Source organism: Lemur catta, chromosome 1, assembly GCF_020740605.2.
Source record: "Lemur catta isolate mLemCat1 chromosome 1, mLemCat1.pri, whole genome shotgun sequence".
Classification (NCBI taxonomy): Eukaryota; Metazoa; Chordata; class Mammalia; order Primates; family Lemuridae; genus Lemur; species Lemur catta.
This window is the reverse complement of record NC_059128.1, coordinates 173293998-173318317: the sequence shown is the minus strand read 5'-3', so window position 1 is coordinate 173318317 and position 24320 is coordinate 173293998. Positions and strand designations below refer to the sequence as shown.

General features: G+C 44.1%; 1 protein-coding gene across 10 annotated transcripts in view; it reads right to left on the bottom strand.

Annotated features, from left to right (window-relative positions):
* The window catches only part of ZBTB38 (zinc finger and BTB domain containing 38), a 140522-nt gene that overhangs the window by 18103 nt on the left and 98099 nt on the right, over positions 1-24320 (bottom strand). For 2 of the 10 annotated variants that reach the window (XR_006732559.1, XM_045539344.1), the window contains exon 6: positions 7557-7648. The exons of the other annotated variants lie outside the window; for them this stretch is intronic. The gene's annotated coding sequence lies outside the window, so the exon portion shown is untranslated. The remainder of the gene's footprint in view (positions 1-7556; positions 7649-24320) is intronic. 10 annotated transcript variants of the gene reach the window in all.

The window sequence follows — 24320 nt, the reverse complement described above, 5'->3', positions numbered from 1 at the left end:
ATGTAAATGAAATTAACTCTTATCCTTACTGGTGTGATGCATTCTGTTCTAGTTATCTTTCATTTTTAAAAATGCTAACAGCAACTCACTAATTTCGCTACCCACTGACAGATCATCCCTGCAATTAAATACAAAACAAAAAATCCTCTGGTCTACAGGCCATACTAACCAGCTATCCCAACAGTCTGTGCTATTGCGTATCAAGTGACGTCTCCAGAAAGCCATACTGCTTGATATTTCTTTAACTCTCTGTGGCAATGTTTTCCTAGCGCTGGAGTGTAACATTTAGCTCATGGCATTTATTCAGTTGGAAAGCCCAGATGGCCACACAAAGGACGTCTCTTTACCTTTTTGTAAAACTGCTATTATAAGCTGTGCCCATTGTGTTATTTAGTATCCTTTACACAAGGATCCATTTGATAAATTCTTTTCTCACATTCAGCCATAGGAAAAAAACTACCTTTCTACTAACAAATTCTTCAGTTCAGATAATGAGAACACTACATTCACCATGTTTCTGTTTTAACTCCCAAGACAAAGAAGCTCAGAACTAACTTTTATTATCAATTGTTGTAGCCATTCTTAGCCCGAGTTTCTGGGGCGACTATCGTCTCACTTTATTTAACATTAGTTCTTCTACTCTTATTTACTCTGCTTTAATTGTCATCTGCTACGAATCCTTTCTAGAAGGGTGTGGGATTATTTCTATACATAAAAATAGAATTAAATGAAATGGAATCTTTATGGCTTCCTCTGTGCCCCTGAAAAGAGAACGGGTCCCCCCTGAGTGAAGGAGTCTGTCCTTCACCGGGTTACAGATCGGTAACATGCTTTGCTGACGTTTCTTTTGTCTTCCTTGAGGTCTCTCTGCTCTGAGCCTCTGAAAGATCTAGTTCCTCTCCTGACTCATATTCTTATCCTGTTCCGTTTCTCTGAAGCCCATATATTATTTCAGCTCTTTATCCAGCCTGACTAGATAGTCTCAGATCTGATAAAACACATGCTGTATGATTCAAAAAGGTGGCTTCTATCTTGGCTTAGGTCTATGCTGACATCATCTGTCTTGTCCTTCTACTTCAAAACCACTGCTTCCAAACACTCCACAGCATGCTGAACCTCCCACTAGGCTCTACTTCCACTTGGGAAATACGGTATTTCACATCAGACTAATGAACACTCCAGGGTGTCCTGTTTCAGATTTATAATATATAAAGCCCCACTCACTTCTGTGGAATTCTCTGACTCTTCTCTCAGATTGCTCAATTAGGCTGGCTAGCAAAAGGCCACCTGTTAACACTGAATAATATTTTATGTATACTTAGAATAACATATATGATAGAAAGTATTACATAAACCATTGAAACATCCTCATAACTCTGAAAGATCTAAGTATGACATCTTTCAGAGGAATATCGACCTTTATGTGGCAGAAATTCTTTCAAAAATCATCATTACTATGTAGCACCTTGATTTGCCTTCTTGACACATACACAAAAACTTCATTCTTACGTGGATTTTATCCACCAAATAAGTTAATACCTAACATGGTCAGACATGGTGCTTGGGTGCTGGAGATATGGAGGGGAGCAAGGCAAGTCTCTGTTCTCAAGAACCCAGCGTCTAGGGGAAGACAGAGAACCGTCAAGTAATCACTGGCATCCAGAATGGCAGGACTTACGCCAGAGGTGAGTACAAAATGGTAGAAGATTAAGTGACAACTGATTGTTTACAGAGGCCTGGGATTGCTTGGCATCAATATATAAAACAGGCGTATGGGAAGGATGTTCTAAGCAGAAGAAATATTATGGGCAAAATAAAAAAATAAAAAAAAAAAACAACAATCAAAGGGTGTACTGTCCTCAGAAACTGATGGGGCCAGAGCAGCGTGTGCTGCCCAGTCTCCAGCATCATGGCAGTGCCAGGCACATGGCAGCCTCAGCATGGATCTGTTGAATGAGATGGCCTAGGAAAGGAAGGGTCAGACCAGATCATAAAGGGCTCTAAAGGGCTCCTCACAGCAAACTTTATACTGCAGGTAATAGGGAACCATTGAGAGTCATGATCAGATTTAAATTTTAAAAAATCACGTAGGCTTCGAAGTGTTGAAAGGCTCAGAGGGAGGCAGACTGGACGCAGGATACCACATACGAGGCCATCCTAGTGGTCCAGGTGAGAAGTAGTCCATCCACCCAGGGAGGGTGAGGGCCTGGGGAAAAGCAGATGTCCCCACTCCCAGCTAAGAAAGTGGGATGGGGGTGATCGGGGTGGTGGTGGTGGTGGTGGTGGTGGTGGTGTCTGAACTCAAAATTTAGATGAATTCCCTCAACAAATATTCACTGAACAACCACTGGGCAGAAGGCATCAGCTAAATGCTAGAGGAGCAAAGAGTTCATTCCCCCTTTGAACAAATGTTTATTGAGTACCTCCTATATGCTTTGAGACAGTGATTCCTAAACCTGGCTATGCATCAAAGTCTCCTGGGGAGTTTTTAAATACTACAGATTTATAGCTTCTCCCTCCCCTGCTCCTGCAGAGATTCGGGTTTAGAACACCTGGAGTGAGACCCTGGAATCCATATGTATTTCTATGCCTTTATTTTGTGAATAATACATTCATACAATGCCACACTGAAAAGGCCCAAAGAATAACACACTGAAAAGTCTTCTTCCCATCTTGTCTCTGAGGTGTGCTGCGTTTCAGGTGGTTTTTCATCAACCACCCAGAAACAAGCCTAAGGGCTGAGATTAAAACCCAGCGCCATAAGAGAAATAAAAATTTTGCCCTCAAAGGCTTTCGGGGGAAATCAGATGCATTCATGAAACACGGCAAAACAAAGATACCCAGAGAACATACAGGATTAGGTGCGCAGGGAGAAAGAAGGTTAAGGGAGTTCAGAGGAGAGTGGCTTGGGAAGGGTGTGAGGGAGGCAGAGGGGAGAGCTCAGAAATTCCCTGTAAGAGGAAGTGACATTTATTGGATCTTGATGGGCAGAATTTGGCTCTGTAGAGACGGACAAACGGGGAAAAGGGAATTTCAGACAGAACGAGCCAGAGTCAGAGTTTCCTGCCCTTACGAAATTTATGATCAAGTAGTCAATGCAACATCTTCAAACAAAGAATCCAAATCTGCTGATGCAATTTGGAAAACAGTGAAACTTGTTAAAGAGGCAATTTCAAGTCTTTAAGACTCTAGTACCCACCCATCCAATCTTAACAGTGCCCTAAACCAAGTTTTGTCACAAATGCCTTCAGAGTATAGTTATCTAGCCTGCTGGATGATCTCAGAATGTGCTATGGCTAAAAACCATTCCACATGTCCAAAGTGCAACAAAGAAATCTGTTCCAATCTGTAAACCAGAGGGGACCCACTCACTATAGGCCATGTGGCAAATCTGGTCCCACAGGTTTCATTTGACCCACATGGTTTTTGAAATCGAGTTTTTGAAAAACTTAGCTAACCATGTTGAAAACTCTAAGATTTAACATAAAAATCAATATGCCTTTTCCTGAAAAAAGAGGAAGCCCAGGGAACACTGGGGTTGTCGCCTACCTGGCAGGGACCGGCGCCCAGTAGCAATGTCTCCAACGTGCACACACTGCCTGGCCCGACATTCATCACCAGGCGGCTTCTCACAGTAACACAGCCTGCCTGGCCCCCCCCAGCAGGCTCAGTCTGTGCTACTGATAAGAATAGTAAGTAAAATAACATGGGACCCACAGGTCTTATCAGACAGACTTAAAGGATATCTCCAAGATGAAAATTAAGACTTGTAAAAGAGCTCATGGGGGAGGAGTGTGGCCATTCTCACCAAAAAACAGTATTCTTTGACTTCAAAAAGTCAAGTTACCTTAAAGCAACCTCCTCCACTACATTTCTTCATAAAGATTAACTGAAAACGGAAATCTTAGGAGCTCCTGCCAATAGAAAGCCTACAAAAGATTTCAGAAAAAGAAATATAAGTTAGAAAGAAGATGAGGGTTAATTTGCATGTAACTTGCTAAAATATTTTCTAAAAAGCAAGTTTTGTGCAATGAATTCACTATTCCTAGTAGTAGTATCGAGATGGACTAGATAAGCATGAAAAAGCTAACAAAAATGTTCTAGGTGTAAAAATTTTTGTGAGCCAATATTAAAAAAAAAACTAATTTATAATTAGATAACTGTGGTCATCTGACTTATGTTACTATTTTCCTGAGTTTGTATTTTAGCTGGAATAGCTTTTAAAATGTATTTTTAAATACATGACGCACATGTATATGGCCACATGTATATATAAATACATGTATGAATATATAAATATATGATCATATGCTATACTTATATGTTTTAAAAGCACAGATAAATAAATAGGATGAACATATAATTCAGCATCCAAAACAGGACACGTGAGACAGAAGGGAGGTACGACTAACAATCATGCCAGGGAAATAGGTATACGTTGAGACTATACCCCAGGAGGTCAGGATGAATGATAGTCCTGTGTTTTTATATATAAAGATATAAACAAAATATAAACCTCTTTATTAAATCAAAATTCTATATTATAAGTACATATGTATGTATTTACACAAGTATACTTTATAGGTGTGTAAAATGCTTTTAAGAATTATATAAATATATGATAAACATTTCACAATTATACTTTATATAAATGTCGCTGGGAAAGTCTAGTTAATTAACATATTTGGAATTTTCTGCTGCTTTTGTCTCCTGCTATGCTGCAGACTAATATCATAAACATATATACATATAATGTAAACAGAGGCACTTAAGATACTTTTGATTATTAAAATGACCTTTCTTCACTTGCTTTTTAGAACTAATTAGCTTTTAAAAAAAGAAAATAGGCCAGGTACAGTAGCTCATGCTTGTAATCCCAGCACTTTGGGAGGCCAAGGTGGGAGGATTGCTTGAAGCCAGGAGTTCGAGACTAGCCTGGGCAACATAGCAAGACCTCATCTCTAAAAAAATAAAAACAAGCTGGACGTGCACATATAGTCCCAGCTACTCACGAGGCTGAGAGAGGAGGATCACTTGAGCCCAATAGTTTGAGGCTGCAGTGAGCTATGATCATGCCACTGTACTCCAGCCTGGGCAATAGGTGACAGAGCAAGACTTTGTTTCAAAAATAAAGGAAGGAAAGGAAGGAAGGAAGAAAGAAAGAAAGGAAGAAAGAAAATAAATCTATGCTCATAGTCAAAGATTCAAACAGCACAGATGTGCATTAAGGTGAAAAGCAGAAGTCCCCTTCTCCATCCTAGCCTCCCCATTCCCCACATCCATATGCCCACAACACACACAGCGCACAGCCTCCCTTGTCATGGATCCCTTTCCTCAGGACTTCAGAAGACTTCTACATGCCATCTGTATAAAGCTTGAGGAGAAAAACTGTATTTCATCTTAAGGTTACCCTCCTCTCCCAGCCCCTAGCTCCCCTGCCTGGCAATCCTCATCGTACTCATCTCAATGACAACTCATCCAGGTGGCTGTCGTCATTTGGAATTTCTAGTTTTGAGTTCAGAGCATCATTATAGCATATAGTGTCATGCATTTGTTCACATTTATATCTTTCCGTGTGAGCTCTTTGAGTGCAGGGACAATGTGATTCATCTTTGCACTCTCTGTGCCTGTAAGGCACGATGCATTGTTGATAATGTTGACAGAAAGAACTGGCCCTGAGGAGTGGCCTTGGGTAAGTGACTTCTAGATCTCAGTAAGAATGCAGACTGAAAACGGTTACTTCACTCTCTTCTCTGTAATGTCTTAAAGATTTACTAATGAAAATATACTTTTAAGAAGCTACCACTTGTCAAGTTTTGGTGTAGTATCAAAGAATATCTATAGTTAACTGAAAAGCTATTAAAAAACTCTTTACCTTTTCAACTTCCTTTTTCTCTGAGGCTGGATTTTCTTTACATACCTCAACTAAAGCGACATACTGCAAGTGACTGCAGGAGCAGATATGAAAATCCAGCTGTCTTTCTATTAAGCCAGACTTAAAGATATTTGCAAAAATGTAAAACAATATCACTCTTCTCAGTATTGTTTTTGAAAATACTTTTTATAAAATATGTTATTTTATCCTGCAATTGGATGTATCATGGTCATTTTCCAGGAGTTAATAGTTTTTAAAATTCCCATTTTAAACTTTGAATATGGTAAATATTGATAGATGGAACTCAGATAAACAAAAGATCTTTGGGTACTCAATGATTTGTCAGAGTATAAGAGGTCCTGGGCCCAAAAAGTTTGAGAACTGCTATGCTGTCCAATAAGAAAACATTCAAAATAACTTTAATTGATTGAACATTTTAATTAAACTATTAAATTTTATAATGTAAAATAAATTTTAAAATTATTTTACTCAATAAAATAAATCATATATAAGCCTACAAGGACTAAAGAGAAAGTGAATAAAAGCGTGGTAAGACACAAAGCAGAAATCGTTAGGAGGCAAGTGGAGAGACCAAGGTATACAGAAATAGATATGCGCTCCCTGAACTTGTCCTTAATTTTCTAAGCTTGAGTTTGAGCATGGCTGAAAACCAGGTGGACCAATAGTCCAGCCCATACTATACACAGGTTGAAACTGTTCTTTGATTTGCAAGGCTGCTGTCTACAATGTTTGTGCAATCTAGCAATGCTGGCAACCTTGCCTTCCAAGTCTCAATGGTTAGCCTGGTCACAGTAATCTATGTGCCCATGTGATTCTGTTCATCTATTAAAAATTATCCCCTTCTGGCCAGGTGCGGTGGCTCATGCCTATAATCCTAGAACTTTGGGAGGCTGTGGCAGGAGGATCGCTTGAGGCTAGGAGTTCAAGACCAGGCTGAGCAACATAGCCAACATAACCAGACCCTGTCTCTCCCAAAAAATAAAACAAAAACAAAACAACAGCCCTTTCCCCATTATATCCTAGATACTGCTTTCAGGCATTGATTTACTCATGCTGGGATTGAATCTGAAAAAAAGGAGAACAATTCTTGGCAGCAATCTGACCAACTACTTCCCAGTATTTCCAGCTTAATTAAATCTTCTCTCTCTCCAGTTAGCTAAGGCAACTTTACTGAAATACACAGAAGTAAAGAAAATTTAAAATGGTAGTTTCCATATAGACTCTAACTCTCACAATGCAAAAAACCCAAATCTTGAAAAAATCTCTTTAAATTGTTAGGCAACCTATCTATTTATGGAGACCTTTATAGGGCTTGTTAATAAAATGTGGCGTATGTTTACTAGTAAATCTTGAAGCATTACAGAGAGGAGAGGGGAGGAAGCCTTTTCAGTCTACAGTCTTAGTGAGAACGAGAAGTCGCTCACTCAAGGCCACTCTCCAGGGCCAGACTGAACCCCATTCTTCTAAATCTTCTGGTCAGAGGAAAAGGCCGGGAGCCCTCTTGCCAGCACCTTGGCCGCTCAACTCCTAACGCACATAACAACAAAACTGAATGGACAGAGCAACTTCCTCCTCTCTCTACTGCAAGTCGTCGTCTATAAAAAGAAACTTAGAAATAAAACCTAACTAAAAAAAGCACACACTGTATTAGGATACTGACCTGGAATCCTGCAAAAGTCAGACTCACAGTCCATACCGGGCCGGGGCTGGGCCCATATTGAAGCGGAGTCTACTGCGCGGGTCTGCTGTCCCCTGCGGAAAGTTTTCCGACTAAGGTCATTTTGCTCCAGTGAGCTGGCTGCACCATCCCACACACATCTCCGCAGTAAGTTTTCTCATAGTCATGTTGGGTGACTACGTCAGACCTCCTCACGTGACGGGGTGTTAGAAACACACGCATCAGATCTCGAAAACAGATTACAAAACAGAAGCCCTTTATAGAGCTGAGCTGTGTCTAGGAAAAGGAAAATCCTCTTGATTTTGCCTTCTAAATGCGGCCCCAAAGGGGTGCAGAATAGCCACATTTATCAGACTTCAATGCATTTAAGTTATCAGATTCAAGAAGGCATAGTATGACAAGGAAAGGTTTTTTTTTTTTTTTAGCTGAAATGCAGGCTGTTTTAAAGGCCAACATCAGGAAGCTGCTAGAGTGCATTCAACAGAGGAGGAGGCTGGCTTGGGCAACCTCACCTATTATCTTGAAAAGGTAAACATTAGGTCTCTAGACTTGTAGTTGCGTGCACACAGATTGTGAGAACGAGTATTGTCAGATTTGCGAATGATGCAACGGGCCCAGTTAAATATTTTAGGTTGCTTGTTTGGAAAGATGAAAGGGGGAAAAGGTCCTTGGTTCCTTTTTTCTTTTTGAAATGTAGCAGCGCTCAGGGTAGCACGCGTACCCTGGGTTCATCTCAGGATCAAGCTTGCCCAGACACCTGCTTGCTTAAGAAACCCGGCAAACAGGCTTAAAGAATCTGTCTCTGAAGCCCTTACGTGCTGTGTCTCCATTTCCTGTTTCAACCAAATTCCAGTGATTCTCAAGAGTCCCCAAGATAGAAGGCATTTTTAATCTGAATGCTGTGGGGACTAAGGACAGGGGTCCTACCTCCTGAAACTTCTCATTTTAGGGGTGAGCTTATCATCAGGGCTGGTTTCAAAGGCCAACCACCATTTTCTTGTGAGCGCAAAGGGCCTGCTGGTGTAATGGAGGCTGGCCCTCCTCCTCTCCGTCGCCTGCCAGCTCTGGGGGAGGGTGGAGGGACGAATTGTTGTACATTCTGGCTTCTGAATAAGCAAGAACCTCCAGCCAGTCTCAAGGACGGGTTATCCTAAAATGGACCTGCTGCTCTCTTGTTAAGCAATATCCACTCTCCAGCCCCTCTGCACCCTGGCTTTCTGGGGGCTCCTGCAAGACAGTGAATCACAGTTTATATTGGTACTTCCCAGATGAACCAGAAACTGGGCAGAGAGAAGTGAATGAGATGGGGCACCAGACATCGAGTGTAGCATTTGGCACACAGCAGGGAGCTCAGCAAATGTCAGGTGGAACTAGCTTGAGAACTGACTGTCCTCCCAATAGCTGGCTACGGAGAGAGCTGCTCACACAGCCCACCTTTCCTGCAGCATGCAGTGTGATCTTTTAAAAACACAGATGAGATCAAGCCCAGCCCTGTTAAAAGCCCTTCAGTGGCCTTCCCCCGATCTTAGGAAAAAACCCAGACTCTTCAGTTGCAGGCCAGGTGTCCTCTACTTGCTCCACACTTACTTGCTCCCTCCGGCACTGCTCCTTGCCCTCCCTTTGTTTACTCACAGGGCTCCCTTGGCTCACTCCCTGCCAAGCCTCTCCTGGCCCTGCGGCCTTGACGCACACTGGTTCCAGCACTGCCCCCGGCTGGCTCACACTCCTGCTTCAGGCCCAGCTCAAATGTTGCCTCGGAGGGGCCGCCCCATCTCTCCCCCTGCTGCCCCTCTGACTTGCCCTCACATCACCTTGTTTATTTCCTTCCCGCTGCTTACCCCAACCTGCAATCACCTCTACCTGCCTGCTTGTTGATGGTCCACTCTGCCCATGGAAAGTACCCTCCAGCAGGGAAAGGACGTATCCATCCTGTTCACTGGTACATCTCCAGGAAGCAGCACATAGTAGGCACTCAGTAAATGTTTGCTGAATAAGTGACTATGCATATAAAACATAAACGAGGCTTTCCCTGACTAGATAAAACAACCTGCCCCTCTCCCCTGAACTCATGACCGCCCCCGCCCGCTTCCTGGCTTTTCCACAGCACTCATAACACTCTGTATACCACACTATGCAATTCACTTCATTATTTACTGTCCATCTGCTTGCTAGAATTTCAGCCACATAAGAGTAGTGATCTGATTTTCTTCACTGATGTATTAATATCTTAAGCACCCAGAACAGTGCCTGACACACAGTAGACCCTCAATATTCATTTTAAAAACCATTTATATACTATAGATATTTGTAAATCAACATTATATAAGGACAGTTGCCACAAATATTGCCAATTACAATTTACATCTGTTTGAATTCAATTACTTTTCTCTAGTACATGTCAGGTTGTGAAGTACTTTGCATATTAATTCGTTTAATCCCCTCCACAATCCTGTGAGGCAGGCAGATAAAACAGAAATACTACTATGTACTCACAGGTTCAGTGAATTAACAGAGCCAATGTTCAGCACATAGAAGCTGATGTTACTATCATGCCCATACTATAGATGTGGAAACTGAGCCTAGAGAAGAGCCTAGGATTTCTGACGGAGGAACAGCGTTCAGTCCACTGCACTCTGCTGCCTCACGGGTACGTGTACACACACAGCAGTAATTAAGTCAGAGCAGGTGACCTGCTCTATCCAGCACAAATGCACCCAGCACTGAGTTCAAACTGCAGGCTTGTTATACAAGATCACCCCTGAATAAGCTGGCGGCAGGAACACACCCAGACCAGGATTCAAGAGGTAGGGCCACTGGGGGAAGCCAGCCCGAGTCACATGCCAAGAAATCACTGAGAGATGCTAAGGAATGTACCAGAGAGATCTCCAAGAAGGGCAGCTGAGGATTGGATTTAAGGCAAGCAGTCCCCTGACCGCGGGCGGCAGTTGCCAGGATGGTCTGAGCATCACTAGACAGTGGGCCGTGGACCCTTCATGGCCGGCCAGGTGTACAGCCTCGCTGTGGAACAGGTGTTTTCAAGGAGCCGCCTGACATGTAATCAGCCACTGTGTCTGTCCCACAGCCTAGAAAACGTGTGCACAGCCAGGATTTGCTAATCTGAAGCGAAAGCCTCAGGACGATGAGTCTTTACTTGCTTCCCTCCCCACCACGACTATCCAGCTCGACCTTCTCAACCAGCACAGGCTGGTGACGAGGTCTCAGGGGTTATGAGCTCATGCTGGGGACCTGCCAGTCAGAGCACAGCATGAGGCCAGTGGGTGTGAAGCCTCCAAGAGCACTGGGGAAAGGGCAGAGCCAGCTTCTGGTGTGACACCGCTCCATGCCAGCCCCCACAGAGCCGAGACATGGTCAGCAGGCCTTGTCAAAACCCTAAATCCAAATCCCAGTATCCTCACCAAGGCTTATAAGGTTCCCTGTGACTTGACCTCCTTTCCTGCCACTCTAACCTACACTAGCCTCCTTTCTGTTCCTTGAATGTGCCTGGGTTCCCCCCTCCACCTCTCCCATCACCCCCCTAATGGCAGGGCCTTTGCACACGCTGCTTCTGCAGCCCGGAATGCCTTTCCAGACTGGCGGCCACCTCCCCTCATCTCCGTCCAACACCCCTTCCTTCCCCCCAATCAGGTTCATCTGCTAGGCACTTTCAGCATACTTTTCTTTCATAGTACTTATTATGATTGCAACTAAAAACTATTTGACAAATCTGTGCCTTTACCACAGAATAAAAATTCTTGTGAGGGCTGAGACTATTTACCACAGTTTTCCTAGCACTCAGCGCTGCAACTGCCACATAATCGGTGTTAATAAACCTTTACTAAATGAATACAAACACAAAAAGCACCCAACACTAAGCTTTACAGAGCCCACCATGCCTGCAACGATTACCAAGCTTTCTGGACCCAGTGTTAGGTCAACGTGAACTATCCTGCTATTTTCCTTCTATGTTATGGGGGAAAAGACACTGAGCCTTAAAAAGTCAAAAAGGTTGTTCTGACATGGGGAAGGGAACCCCCCCCCCACACACACACAAAACAAATCGACATTGCTGGCCTAAAGCTGAGCTCCGTGAGACAAGCCAGGGCTGTCCGCTGCCCACAAAGATGTTATGGCCCAGGCGAGTTCAAACTGAAACGCAGCTTTGCAACGCTGAAAAACTGCTTACTATCACTGTTCTGGCTCAAAGGAAGAAAAAGAGCAATCCTGCAAGCTCTACTGATACGCTTTGTTCAAAGTCCAGGAATCTGGCCTTTGTCTTAAGTGCTTGGACTGAATTGGCAACAAACTCTTTAAAATTAACTTTTTAATTTTTGTTTAGATACTAACAAAGTTATAAAGCTGGCAACATGTGGTTGTCCTGTGAGGCGTTGGTGTTGGGTGTCTGTAAAGGACTTAGCCTCGGCATGACATCCTCCCTTCCTGCACCCCTATAACTTTCCACCCTCCGTAACCACAGGTCGCTTCCTTCTCACGTCCTCTCCATGAAAATCTAATCCAGATACGGTGCTGGGCCTGCGGCCTGCTTCTGGGTCACGGAACTGTGGGTGCTTGTGTGTCTCGGCACACCGGTGTATGGCCCACTCCAAAGGCACACATAAGCCACTGTCCCCCATCCGGCACCCCACAGTCAGCTGGAAAGGGCACAGTAAGATGTGCTTACAATGGTGGTTCTCGGCAGAAGTGTGCACATCAGACTCAACTGTGGAACCTCAAAAAGAATTTGAAATGGGTGACATCACCAACACTGAATTGGAGTTTTGGGAGATAGGGTCTAGGCAGGTATGCTTTTTGCATCCTGCTGAAAACTACTGAGCTATGTAGCACATGAGCTGGCTACTACGCTCCAACGAAACAGGTTTCTGTGTCTCCTGCTTATGCTGGAGCCTCCCTGGGCAGCCTTTCTGAGAGTTACCTTAAAGTGGCATCCCCCTACCCCTACAAATGCATTAATGTCCCTGCTGTGAATTAATTCATTTGGCAGGAGGAAGTTCACCTAAATATGCCAGCCAAGCTGTGTCCCAGTACCCATTCTACACACTGCATATACATCATTTAAGCCTCACAGCAATCTGATTTTGCAAATGAGAAAAGCGAGACACAGAGAGGCTGTGGAGCTTGGCCAAGATCATTTAGCTGGCGAGCGGCAGAGCTGGGATTCAAACCCAGGCAGTATGACTCAGAAACCACACTGTCCATTTCAGGTTCTGGAGCACCAAGACATAAAGAACTTAGCTTTTCGGCGTCTTCCTTGGTTGCATTTAGTGATACACAGGTACTAGAGACCAAACTACCCAAGGCTCGTAGGACATCACCCCAGCCTATTCCCCAGTGTGTGTCTGGCAAACCGTAGCCTGGCCTGGAGCAGGGCTGCCACGTGCAGGGTCCCGGCTGCGCCCTGTGGTCGGCTGAGAGGCAGCCCAGGCTCCGCTTGGCCTGGCATGTTCCTCAGTGCAGGGCTGCATCCTCTGCCAGAAGGGGGCCGTTTCTCAGTATGTGCAAAGACACCATATGGACCACCAGGTGGCCCAGGGGTGAACATTTAAGGGAAATTCAGTATTTTCCATAAAATTTTACTTTTAATACATTTTCTTTAAAAAATTTAAACTTTAAAGTAATATATGGCACTCATGAATATTACTTACTTTGATTTTTATTTTTACCCACTTCCATTTCAAGATAATATTTATTGAGCATAACAAACGGGTTGCCACAAGAAGGGGGCACAGAAAGGGAACGGTGGGAAATTAAAGCTGCTGAGCTAGGAGGACTGAGAGGCTCCCTAAGCACTGCCACAGTCCGTTCATAACACAGGGCTCTCCCTGAGGATGACTGAGGACAAGGCACACCACGTGCAGTCGGGTACCGTGGCTGAGGGTCTGAACCTTGGTGTCAGAGGGACCTGGCTCTGTCATGTTCTAGCTGTGACCTTGTGTAAATTTCTTGAAGTCTTTGCACCTCAGTTTCTTCATCGGCAAAATGGAGCCAATAATAGAATCTATTAGGGTTAACATGAGGACTAAATGATGATAATATTATAAAAGTGCTTGGCCTAGTATCTGGCACAAAATCAAGCTTCATAAACATTAGCTATCTTAGTATTATCATTACCAACCAATTCGTTGTTATTAGTTGCAAATGTCAGTAGGAGCAAGTATTAGCTAAGCCTTGGCCCCAGGCCCAAAACTAGGGAATGTGAAATTCCTCAATGTCAGGGACAAATATCTTATTTCACTGTATTCCAAGAGCTCCCCAGACCCCCTCACAGCACCTGATACCCCGTAAGGGCTCATTAACTAATCACTCTTTCTTAATGCACAGAGCAGTTACACCTTAGCCGTAGCGTGCCCCCCACGCCACCCCCAGGGGCATTTAGCTACAACTATCATCTAAATTATTTCTTATTTTAGATCATTATTAGCATTTATTCTAAGCATGTGGGAAAAGGCATGAACAAAATTTTTTTTCCCCCCAGAGGGTCTTGCTCTGTTGCCCGAGCTAGAGTACGTGGTGTCATCATAGCTCACAGCAATCTCAAACCTCCTGGGCTCAAGCAACCCTTTTGCCTCAGCCTCCCAAGTAGCTCAGACTACAGGTACGTACCACCATACATGAATAATTTTTTTCTTTCTTTTTTTTTTTTTGTAGAGACAGGGTCTCAGGCTGGTCCTAAACCCCTGGCCTGATCCTCCCACCTCAGCCTCCCAAAGTGCTAGGATTACAGGCGTGAGCCACTGCACCTGGCAGGCATTAACAGTTTAAATAAAATTTTTTCAAGTAGCCTATTTATTAGCTGTTCTGGTAAAAAGCTTGGTAGAAAAGAGACTGTTTAAAATAAATATTTAGATCATCAATAAATTTCCATTATGCATACTTATCCTCTTAGGTCAGAGGGTCACTCAAATTTGGCTACAAATTTATGAATAGAAACAAAGCTAGGGTATTATCTGTTTATTGTATATGCCTGTTTTGGATAGTGACATTCTTTTACCTCCATAAAAAACCTCTTCTGCATTCTGCCTCGTTGCCTCTCTTATCTGTTTACAGATTCCTGGCAAACAACATTTGCTCCTTTCTTTTCACATAAAGGGTTTTTTGAAAAAAATAACATAGCAGTTTGGTTAAGATTTTAGGGAATATTTTGGTGTTTTGGTTTTTTGAGTTTAGAATTTTTTAACTTAAGTCTCAGTTTAGTGGACTCATTAGATTGTATTTTTTGCAGTAGAAAAAATATTAAAAATTTGGGTTCAGTTTGGGGTTTAGCATGTTTACGTGGCTTAGTCTAGAGTTGGGTTCAAGCTTCCACTGAAGTCCCTGATTAAAATTACCGCAACTGTCAGATGCAGTCAATAGTCCCAGCTTTCCTTGTCCTGCTCCACGGGGCCATCTTTCCACTTCCTGTACGGTCAGTCATCTTTACCCTCGGAGGGGAAAGCGGGGCCTCTGCTAACATACTCCTGGGCTCAAATTCCAGTTCCACCAATTTACTAGCTGCATGAACTTGGACAAGTTAATTAACATATGTTTTTTTTTTTAAATCTATAAAGTAGACATAGCAGTGTAACCTCATTCTTATGAGGATCAAATGAGATAAAATGTGGTATCTCATTCTATTGCTCTTTTTTACCCTGATAATGTTCCACAAAAATCCCAGAAAACAAAAAACAATACTCACATTCTTTTCTCTAGCCCATCTCATTATGATACTAGCAACCGATGTACCGCGTGACGGTGGAAAGGCTACTGGGAGCAGGGGGCAGTTTGTAAGGGGAGAGTTGAGTGCCTGGAGCGTCTCAGGCGTTGAGGCTTCCAGTAAGGCCAGGCAAGATCAGCTCTGGTGGGCTGTATGGTCAGGAGTTGTGGGGCTCAGGCCAGGCTGACCTCAAAAGAAGGGAAGCTAGGTAAAAAAAAATACTTGTGGAAGGTAAACGCAAAAACATATGTAGCAAGATAAGGGACTATAGGTAATACAGTAAGAGTTCATATATTAAGGCCTTGGGAGAATATTAACATATTTTGGTACCACGTTTTGGTACAAAAACACTTAGATACATGTACCATGATGTAATATCACGGTAAATACAGTCAGTAACTGTATTAACAGACACAGAATTAGGGACTTTATTGTTTTGGGGAACCCTGCATGCCCACTGACAGGATCGCCCCCAGAAGCCCTACTGTGAAGAATAACCAGAGGAGAAGAGTTTGGGGAACTTCTACCTCTTTGAGTGGCTTCTTATAGGCCCACATTGCCCTTCCCTGTGCAGGTAGCAAGAAGGAGGGGAGCAGGACACAGGGGTTTCCTGGACTGGGGAGGTGGGACAGGATGTAGGGGGAGGGGGAGGGAGCCTCTGTTCCGTCTCCCTAGTAGAGGGTAATCCACATGCTGCACCACACTCCCTGGAAGGTCTGGCTCTTTCTGCGTGTGGTCCCTACGCCTCCCCATTCTGCTCTTCCAGGTGTCATAGGCTTAATAATAGGGTTAGAGTCATAAAAATGAATTCCTCAAGGCAGTTCCTAGCTCTGAGGGCTGGCAGTCCCTTCTAAAAACGTGATCCCTTGAGCAGGGCCCTTCCCACACAGCTTTTTCAGGGCTGTGTTTGGGGTTCCGGCGCACTTGATGACCACAGCCCCTTCCCAGTTCACAGTTCTGGTGCCCACAAGATGGTGCTGAGTCCACACAAAGAAACTCTCTTGGGATCCAAGTAGCTGGTGATCCAGCCCCCCAGACCTTTCTCAAAATGGACAGATGAGTAAGCATCGCCTCAATATAAACAGTGCCTGGGATGTTTGCGAAAACAAAAAGCAAAGAGCGCATGATTCTTAGGGGAGCGTGCACTCTGATTCTTAACTTGCCACAAATGGATTTTAGAGATCCTTCAGAGGGTGGGTGGGGCAGCTCCACTCAGAGTGGGAATCTCCTTGTCGGAGAAGTCCCCACCAGGGAGGGGACAACCCAACTGTAGCCTCTGCCACAGGACAGCCCTTTGAAGGTTTACCCTGCATATCCCTTTCCTGAGCTATACATCTCCAATTCCTTCAGCTATTCCCCTGTAAAAAAGGAATTTTAAAGAGAAGCCAAAGATCTCACTGCGTGACCAAAACATGCTTCCAGACTTCTGGTCCCACATGGCTTACTATGCCATTCTCCTCAAAAGGCAGATAGGTACTAAGTATCACCTTGGAAAGTGCTTGACCTCACTAAGCCTCAGTTTCCTCATCTACAAAATGGAGTGAATAATTTACACGTCATGGAGTTTGGGGAGGATCAAATGATAGTATATCAGCATTCAGCAAGTGCACAGCAAATAGTGCTTGACAACGGATTTTATTTATAATATACAGACGTCTTTTTTTGGCATGGACTTCTCCTTTCTTCCCTTTTCTTCTTCCCCATTGGCTTCCAAACTTCCAGGTTTGAATTTTTTAACTGCAACTCAAAAATTCACTTATTTATTCTGGTTAAACTTAATTGTGTTCATCCATCCTTTCCCTGCCTGTTGAGGTATTTTAGAATGTCCATTTTGTCTTAAGATACATCTACTGATCCCTTAAACATGTTACACTGATTCCTGCTCCAAAACTTTCGGTAAGTTTAGGATGGTGATGTCTATGACAAAAAGGCATGATTGTATTCTAAGCTCACCTCCAGGGAGTAGCAGAATGTAATCATTTTTCTCATTCAAATCATATTTTAAGATCAGTACTATAATACTGATAGCTACTTAGAAACTATTTCCCAATCCATTAGAATAAAAAAAGATAAAGCCTTGGTTTCGTCTTTAAAGAAGGAGGAGACTGAATGCACATTATCAGGATGTGACCCTGTGAGGAGCAGCTCTGGCCAGGTTAATCCATCAATCAAGGCACTGAGACCACAAGGCAAGGAAGCTCTTGGATTCAGATCCAGAAAGCTTCAGAACTGCTGGGGATGGAATTGTTGAGAATAACCTAAGAGTGAAAGATCAAGATGTTAAGCTCCCTGGAGCTGATCTGTGGTCTTTGGTTACAGGTGAACCAATGCAAAACCCTAACCAGTTACACTCTCCTGGCTTAGTTGCTTCAACAAACATAGCAAGATTTGAATTTTCTAACCATTCTTCTCCATTCCATCATTATCCCTAAAGTAGCTCATTCCATTTGTTTTTCTCGGGCTCCTGTCCCAGCATCCTTTACCCCACCCTGCCAGGGAATTCAGACAGCCTGTGATTGTTCCAGTGCCCATATCTGCTTACCCAGCAGAACACCACCTTCCCCGGCCTGACTCCTCCCAAAGGCCAACTTTCTGCACCCAAACGCAGAACAGTGACAAGCATACCCAGCCCTATGCCTGTTTAGCCTGGTACAAATCACTTTCACACACACCACCTCATTTTCCTTCTCATGACACCCCTGCAGGCTATAATATTTCCATTTCAAAAATGAGACCCTGAGGCTCGGAAAAATTAAGCCAAAGTCCCAGCACCACATAACTTGTAATTGGCAAGGCTGGACTTTCAACCCTGATCTTGTGACTCTGCGTTTCAAACTAACTTCTAATATACCTAAAAGGAAGACTGGCCAGGCGCGGTGGCTCACGCCTGTAATCCTAGCACTCTGGGAGGCCGAGGCGGGAGGATCGCTTGAGGTCAGGAGTTCAAGACCAGCCTGAGCAAGAGCCAGACCCCGTCTTTACTAAAAATAGAAAGAAATTATATGGACAACTAAAAATATGTACAGAAAAAATTAGCTGGGCATGGTGGTACATGCCTGTAGTCCCAGCTACTCGGGAGGCTGAGGCAAAAGGATTGCTTAAGCCCAGGAGTTTGAAGTTGCTGTGAGCTAGGCTGACGCCATGGCACTCTAGCCCTCTAGCTCAGGCAACAGAGCCAGACTCTGTCTCAAAAAAAAAAAAAAAAAAAAAAAGGAAGACCATAGTTGTATGATTATAAGTGTTAGTAAATATAAACCATCTCATCTTTTTATAGGTATACTTAATGATTGTGCTTGCTTTATGCCAAATTCAGTGTCAAACATGTACTTGCCACTTAAACTACATATAATTAGCTCTTTTTACCAATAAATCTAGTTTTTCCTGATTAGTCTATAATATGCCATTAACATGCTGCCAACCAGGTGACCACCTATGTATTCTACTTCATATTTTCTACCATCTTGCATTCCCTGATCACATGGCATTTTGCTTAATTTGTTCTGTAAAATGAGAATAATACCTGAGAGGATTACTGTGATACCTAAAGGAGGCAATGAATAGAGAGACCTTGGCTAGTGAGTGTTCAATAAATGGTATTTGACATTACTACTAACAAATTTCCAATACATTCATTAAAATCAAGTAGAGTTCTCAATAAGTGTCTGAGGAGGTATAAAGTAGCATGAGTATGATAATTCAGAGAAACAGAACTATTTCCTCCCCTTGGCCTTTTTGAGTCCTCCATTTCTTCCCTCATTCAGCACATTCCCGGAGCCCACAGTCCAGTGGAGGAGACAGACATGCGGGCAGCTCCTACATGATGGGCAAAGTGCTGCACTGAGGGCACCCGGGGCTCTGGAGGAGGCAGCCTACACTGGGGAAGAAGACCCCGGGAAAGGGAGGTGGGGCTGAGTCTTGAAGGATAGAGAGCATTTCCTTGGCATACAAGAGGGAAAAAGGCCTTCTAGGCAGAGGTCTAAGCAAAGGTAAGGAGGCAAGAACCACACACTCGGGAAAGGGCAAAGAGGTGGGACTGCTGCTGCATAGGTGTGTGCTGGGAGATGGGCAGGAAGCCCGGCAGGGCCCTGGTCAGGAAGAGTTTCCAATGTCAGGACGAGTTTGGACTTTATCCTCTAGCCCCACAGTTCTCAACCTCTAACTACATACTGCAATCACCTGTGGGAACTTGAGAAAACACCAGTGCTCAGGCCCCAATGCGAGATTCTATTTGGTGTTGGGTGGGGCCTGGGTATTGGGAGTTTTTATAAAGCTGTCCAGGTGACTCTGATGTACACCCTGGACAATGGCAGGTCATGGAAAAGATTTCAAACAGGAATGATATGACGGATTTGCAGACAGGTCATTCTGGGAGCAGTTTGGTGAGAAGGATGTCTGGATGGGGTCTGAAAAGAAGGCAAGGAGATAGGTGGAGATGAAAGAGGGGAAAGGTTTGAAGCTATTTGGATGGGAGAATCGACTGACTAATCAGAAATTAGCAGAGAGATGGGGGAAGAATGGCTGGTGTGCCAGGTCTATTGCCTAGATGTGCCATTAACCGGTAGGGAGCCCAGACCAAAGAGCTGGTCTGGGCGGAGGATGATGAAGTCTGCGCTCCCTCTGAGGAGGCTGTCTCAATCAACAGACACCCAGAATGGACTCTAGTGCTGAAAGGAGGCCGGACTGAAGATCCAGATGTGCAGTGCACTGACATATAGGAGGTGGCTGAAAACGTGAGCATGAATTTTGCCCAAGGAAAGTGAACTGGGTGAAAAGAAAATAGGGCCAAAGAAGGACAGTAGTGGATGTATCAGAATCACCTGGAGACCCTTATTAAAAATTTTGTTTCTCGACACCACCCCAGACTGACTGAATCGGCTGGGGGTAAGGCCCCAGAATCTAATTTCTAAAAGCCCCCAGGTACTTCTGGTACAAGGCTAGGTTTTGATGCTGTACTTATTTCCTATGGCTGCTGTAACAAATTACCGCAAACTTGGCGACTTCAAACAACAGAAATTCATTCTCTCCTAATTCTGGAGGACAGAAGCCCAAAAATCAAGGTGTTGGCAGGGCCACGCTCTCTCTGAAGGCTGTAGAGGGAGAATCCTTCCTTGCCTCTTTTGGCTTCTGGTGGCTCCAGTCTCTTTGTGGCTTGTGGCTACATAACTCCTACCTCTATCTTTGCCCTCACATGGTCTTCTCCTCTTCATCTGTCTCTCCTCTGTGTGTCTTTTATAAGGACACTTGCCATTGGATTTAGGGCCCACCTCTCATCTCAAGATCTTTAATTACATCTGCAAAGACTCTTTTCCCAAACTGCGTCACATTCACAGGGACGTGGACATGTCTTTTGGGGGCCTCCATTCAACCCATCACAGACACCATGGCAGTAACTCAAATGGACGAATGGGAGAGGGGCTGGGATCCCGAATTCCAAGCTGACTTTCCTGAGAGTGGTGGGAAGAGGAGGGAGAAGAGAGGAAGAGAGTGGGAGCCATTTCAGGGACTACTAAGATACACAGCTGTACTCCCAAGTCTTGCTCTGCCCAAGGCACCCTAGGCCACTACATGTCCAGGGCACAAGACCACCTGAAAGTACTACCTGGGATAGAAAAAAAAGCACCACAACTATAAATTAACAAAAAGCTAGACCATGCGACCCCCAAAATGTAGTCCAGAACTTTGAAGGGTTGAAAGGCTTTTAGTTATTTTTTAAACCAGATTAATTTGAAATGAAGCTAGAATTTCCTAAGGTACTGTAGCTCTTTCCTCCTCATCATTCTTGTAGCTTCCCATCCAGGCAAGTCACCATGGCAGCATGGCATTGACTGATTATTCCTTAGGAACAGGCAATACCCTTGGCCACTAACATTCGAGAATTTCAGCTACCACCTCCGTTCTCACTATCTACCAGGGTCACTGAGAGTGGGTCATCCCGCTTTTTTACAATGATACATGTTCCACCATTAAAATACTACATTATAATCATTTGTGCCAGTTCCCTGACACACAAAAGTATCTCTAACAGGCTCGCAGGGGATGCCCATGCTGCCAGTCCGAGCACCACACTCTGAGCAGCAGAGGTCAGGACTCCACTGTAGCAACAGCTGACGGCTTTTCTTTGATCAAGTCATCCTGGAACAAACTCCTAAATGATTCTACCCTGGTGCCCCTCCAACCCACTCAGCACAGCATAAATTCTACAACCTCACTTGGAATGGCAGAAACTTGTCTTTATTTATTGCCAGAGTTCCAAGAACAGCTCAACTCCTGCAATAAAATTGGGTGAAGTAAACAGGACAGATTCCAGAAAAGGGTCTTGTATGTGTGGATCCATCTAATTAGGGCGGAGGTGCATGGGGTAGATCTAAAGATGTGGTTTAGATGGAGTTTAAGGAAACCAAATTCTCTTACTTCTGGCAGAATGACAACAGTTACAATGGAGATGATGATGATGCCAGCAGCAACAAAAGCTAACATTTACTGAGTACTTTCTGCACACCAGGCCCTATGCCAAGTGCTTTAAAGACATTATAACTCAGCACCAAGAGGGAAAACGGAGGGTTAAAAGATGTTTAAAAGGGAAAAGGGAAGGCACTGTAAATTCCAGGGTATGCAGAAGGTCAACAAGATGTCAACGGAAGGAGAAGAACAATTCTCACACTGTCCCAGTCTAGGACTAGTTAGGAAGTTGCTGTCTATTAGAAACTTCAGAAGACATGCTTGGATGGAGCAGGTCAACACCACAGACCAGGTACATCAGGATGTGCCTGCTGTCCTTTGCTGTCATCCATGGCCTGACAACACCCAGGTTAGCCCCTGAAGGCTTGGTTCCATCTGGCTGCCTTGCGAGGGACATGGCTGGACAAGGAGGGGCTTCCTGAGTTCTTCCTGTTTCATCCTGGGATTGAGACACTGAGAACCAGGCAACTTAGTCAAGACTGCTATGTCTGATGCATTTCCAATGTCCTTGGACATACATGTGGTGTTTTCTGCTGTCCCCCCTACACAATTATTTTGCCTGTATTAGATGGATTATATCCGAAGTGGCTGATTTATTTGCTGTGACATGGAGAAGGTTCAATTGCCATTACTTTTTCTTGAGCTGGGCCTTGGAGAGCTTCAAGCCCAAGCTCTGCATGACAAGACTCAGCAGGCTGCCACTGAGGAAGTGCAGACTAGGGGACTGAGCCGGCTGGTGTGGCTCTATGACAGGCAGGCAGAGCAGCAGTCCATGGGCTGAGCCAGCCTGCAGGTCAGATTCATCAGGCTCCCACCGTATTTGAAGAAGTTTCAACACCCTCCAGCTCTCCACGACCTAATCACTCCTCTTTATCTTATACCAAGCCCACATTTATGGCTCATATTACCTTCCTGCCCTGTATGTATTTACCATTTGGTTTTAGACTCTAACCTATAAGAATGTAAGTATAAATCACTTATAAGTTTTGTTCTGCCTGTGAGATTTGAATCTCTGCACAGTGGTCCACTGTTCTCCTAAAATTTAAATGTCATCAGTATTCAAGTGCTCAAAACTATCAAAATGCTCCACCTTAATGAAGGATATGGGTAAGAAGCTTAATGTGGAATACATTTGGGTGACATTATTTCTTCAGGGTCCCTCCAGTTTGTTCATTCCCATGGGGAAAATTTCTCAATACATGAATCCTAGGAGACAGAATGGAAGATATTAAACTCCTCACTTTGCTCCAAATAGTCACTTTAATGATAGGGTCTGCTCGAGCTTCAAGAAGAAGGAGATACTCAACTCCTAATCAGCACTTCATAAAATCAGATTCACTTCCAGAGGCACCCAGCTCTCCTTTTTAAAGGGGTGCCATATTCATCATTAGCAGGCACATAATAGGGAAGCAATAACTGCTGAGCAATATATCGGCCTGTACTGGTAGCTCCTTTCATGGCTACAGTATTCTGGGCTGACATCATGCTCCATAACTGTGTCACACAAACATAACAATTCCAAAAAATGGATCATTGAAATGGAGCCTGGATCACTTGGCTGTCAGGGCTTCAAAACAATGGGGTCAACACAAGAAAGCATATCCACAAAGATCCCAAGTACCCTCAAGGAATCCTCAGAACTGCTCAATGAACAATGGTGGTCAACCACAGGAAGAAAATTTCTGCTCTAGAAACATCAGAGAGATGCAAAGCTGATCCCCTCAGTCTGGAGAGCATTCTGAATGTCTCTTGGGCATGGAGACCTCCTGGAGGAAGACCACTGATGCACTCAGCCTGCTCCGCCCCACCTCCTCCCCACCGTACAGCCAGCCTCTCCTGGCTCCAGACACAAAATGCCAACAACGTACAGAGGTCACGTGTATGGGCCTGCGCCCTTAGATATTTATTTAAGTACACATATACACTTTCCCTGCACAAACATTTCCTTCTCCCCCATTTTCCACAATTCCTCCTCCCATGTTTCCAGTTTGAAGCCACTGCTGACAACACTGCGATCTCTGGAGGGAGGCCAGGCATGGCGGCACAGAGCTCTGAGGCAGAGCGGGGACTGTGAAACAGTCGCCTCTTCCCAGGGCTCAGGAGAGGCAGGCAACTGGTAGAACTGTCAAGCAAGCCCCTCGGTAGGTCTGAGACACATAGAGACACGAAGGCTTTTCTACTACGGAAATGCTAAAAAAACTCTGGCTGGTCTTACAAATGGGTGCACAAAAATGGTTCAGACAAAAGAAATCAACTGGAAAAAAATTGCTGGGGAAGCGGGGCGGGGAGAATATCAAAGGAACTAAATTCCAGTTAGCTTTTGTCAATTTCACTCCCCTAAGAAATCTAATTAAAACAGAATGAAGGTTTCTGGCAGGTATCTGAATAGCTCACCTGCTCACCTGTTTTTGAGTAGAATTATCTGGGCAGGGGGAGCAACAAATAAGTTATCTACATTTAAAAAAGTAAAACTCCCAAAACAAACACCGAACCCACTGCAGATAAAAATCTACAATATGCTGTTTAGAAAAATTATGCTTTAAATATACTGATCTAAAAAAACCTAAAGAACAGGCTGT